The sequence below is a fragment of the Hibiscus syriacus genome, unplaced genomic scaffold, assembly GCF_006381635.1.
Source record: "Hibiscus syriacus cultivar Baekdansim isolate YM2019G1 unplaced genomic scaffold, ASM638163v2 tig00002237_pilon, whole genome shotgun sequence".
Classification (NCBI taxonomy): Eukaryota; Viridiplantae; Streptophyta; class Magnoliopsida; order Malvales; family Malvaceae; genus Hibiscus; species Hibiscus syriacus.
This window is the reverse complement of record NW_024061918.1, coordinates 18,467,930-18,471,307: the sequence shown is the minus strand read 5'-3', so window position 1 is coordinate 18,471,307 and position 3,378 is coordinate 18,467,930.

Here is a 3,378-nt window from a genome sequence, read left to right as displayed (position 1 = left end):
GTTACTTTAGTTCAAATAATTATGGTTAATTACAACCTTAGTTTAGGTTTAGTCCTTATTTTGAGCTTGTATGGTCATTTTTAAATTTGGTCCTTGAATTTTGTTGCTGACTTTAATTTAGTCCTTATATTAATTATATTATTGATTAACCTTTTTGCTAATTAGTTTGTTAAGATTTTATTCATGATTATTAATTTTCATTAAATTTGTATTTTTTTTATTTTAGTCTTAATTTAGATTACTTTATCTTGTATATTTATTCCTTACATTTAGATTTTTTTTAACTTAGTCCCTTGTGTAACACCTAACACCCGTATAATTATACCCATATAGATTATAGATGTCACGCGAATTTCTAAAAACATTTTTCCAATTCAAAAGTGATTTAAAATTTATTTTCTTAAAATGGTAACTAATAATATAAAAATATTAAATCACATAATATTTAAAACATATATTAACATTGATTTTATGTTATCCATATTAAAATATAGTAAAACATTTTAGTTTAGCAATTACAAACCAGTTCCAAAATAATTCAACAGAGCAACTAGGACATTGATAAGTACATACCACTAACATAGTCAAAATTTCATCATAGGATGTCTTGTTGATATTGAAATATACTCATTGATGCTTGATGTCGCTCTGAACTCTTTACTCTACTACTGGCTTTTTACCTACGCGTGAAAATCATCACACGCTAAGTATATGCTTAGTGAGGCAATTTAAAAATAATAAACAATGCAATACAAATCATGCATGAAATTACATGTCATTTTCCAATGAAATAAAATCACCTTATACGCATGACCAATATTTTACCATAATCCCAATATAATATTTTTATATTAATCTTACTAATAACCATAGCCCAAATATAAATCTATGAAGACCCTGGGTGCTCGAGTAAAATATATATACACTGTAGTGCTAAACTTGCACTAAGCTTACGCTCTAGTGCTAATCTGGATATGACACATAAGGTCGTGTCCACCACCTGCACTTAGTGAGATATCTGTAGATACATATTTTCGTTCGGGGTTTTGTTTGAGTTTTAGTTATATAAATACACATATCTATATATACTTACATATAATAACATCAATTAATGTTCGCTTAATATTGGATATTTAGATATATAGGTTAATATATAAATACATATATGGGCTAAAATAATTATTTAATTTTTATTTTATTTTTCTAGGTCCAGTACAAGGTTCACAATTACGAAGCCCAACAGCAAAGAACCCAACAACCACGTGAATGGCCTTCTCAGCTATTCCAGCCTCCATGGCAGCAACAAAATTGGGTCCCCCCTCTAGCACAACAATGGCTCCTTGGCCCGAGCCTCCACGCGTGCAAAGATCTAAATAGCGGTCTCAAAAGCAAGGCAGCAAGCACCCAGGTGACTCCTCATGCCTTCATGCTCCACGTTGATGCATCAACTACCAATCGAGCTACATCTGTCCTCCACCAGCCAGCGATAGTAGCCATCTAATCATGCTCATGGTCCCCTCTTTCATTTCGTATCATTCGAGTGGTCCCTAGACCATTGACAAATCTGCCAGCAGTGAAATGAGCATCCTCCTGCGGATATCAGAATACCAACCGCCTCGTACGGGTTAGGAAAAAATCATTCATCAAGGCCACATACAAAAAAAAAGGAAATGGAGGGAATTGTTGTAATTCAGGTTATAAAAACCACATAAACAAATGTAATGTGGACCTTTTTTGGAAATAAAAGAAAACAATGGTAAAAATCCTCCCCCTCCCCATTTGAAAAACCAGATAATCTTGTAAGGGGTCTTCCCCATTTTTGATGCAATATAATACAAGTATATTTTCTCCTCCGTTCTTACAAAAAACAATACAAGCAACGAAAAACCCTTTTTTCTCTTTTTTTTAAGTTTTTTCGTAACAATAAAAAATAAGCAATATAAAAGAGAGGGAAATCAGATTTTACTTATCAATTGAGTCTTCTTCACCGGAGTAGAGCGAAAGCATGATGGAGTCAAGGTAACCTAAGAGTCGGGCTTATTTTAAAGCCAGTTGGTTTTATTTCAGGACTCAATTTTAAAATTTTAGGTCCGGTTGGTTAGGTTATGTTTAGGTTCGACCACCGTTGGGGGTAGTCGGAGTTGAGGTTGAATGATCAATTTTTGCAATAGAAAATACAAGTTTTTTAGAGGTATACCTTCTCTTTTCTTTTCTATTTACGCATGCCTGAATCAAAATAAAAAATAAACTCTTTTTACTTTTTATTTTACCTGAGGTAGTTGAATCCGTCCTAGAGGTCTAGGACCCAAGAGAGGCACCATCAACAAGGAATGATGGGTTGAATAAAAGGGGAAATGGTTTTTTTCTATTTTTTTATGGTGGTTTTTTTTCGTGTAATGTTTTCAAAGGTTGTATGGGGTTTTCATCGGAGGCTAAAAAACAGAGAAAATCGATGAAGGGATATGAGATTTAGGGGTTTAAGCTTTTATTGGTTGTTTTAGGGGAGATATCTGGGAGGGCTAGGTTTTTTGGTTTGTTTTTGTGGCAATGATTGGTTTTCTCAGCGGCCACGTGCGGTGGCCGGAGCAAGGGAAAAGGCAGACAAGAAGAGGAGAGCCCGAGAGAGTTGAGAACTCTCTCGGTTTCTGGCGTTCGTTTTTTGTTAAAAGTGATTAGGTTTAGGTTAAATTTTTTATTAGGGGGTTTTATATATTAGAATTCGAGTTATTTCAGTTTTGGTCCCAATTTTTAACTCACTTTTACAAAATGGTCACCTGTGGGGATTTTTTAATTTATTTTTTTATTTGACCCATTATTGTTATTTTTTTAACTTTATACATCAATTATAATTTTTGGGTTATTTATGTTTAAGTCCCTCTTATTTACACGCATTTTTTCATTTTAATCATTGCCTTAATTCTTGATGTGCATGTCTAATTTTCTCTTTATTTTAATTTAGTCCTTAGTGTAGCTTGCGAATAATTTGAATTTAATCCCTAGTTGGTTTTGTGTTTCCTAATTTACTCCCTTGATTGTTTAATTTGATTGAATATTAATTAGAATTAATTAATTTTTATGACCGGTAATTAATTAGATTTGTTTTTTTAGATTGTTTTAATAAAATTTATTTATGCATGTTTCGATCCGTTTTTTTGGGTTATTAGATTTTAGAATTTATCCCTAGGATAGATAGCTTTTCTATTAAATAATTTGAATTAGATGTTACGTTTTCACCTTAATTGTAGTTAGGGAACAATTCAACTTGAGTTTTCTCATAAACATGCCCAAATACTCAAGTTGGTTGCTCGAATCAATAATTGGTTAGTTTATCTCCTTAATTTAAAACCTTAGTTTAGCTTTAGTCCTTTAACTTCTAGT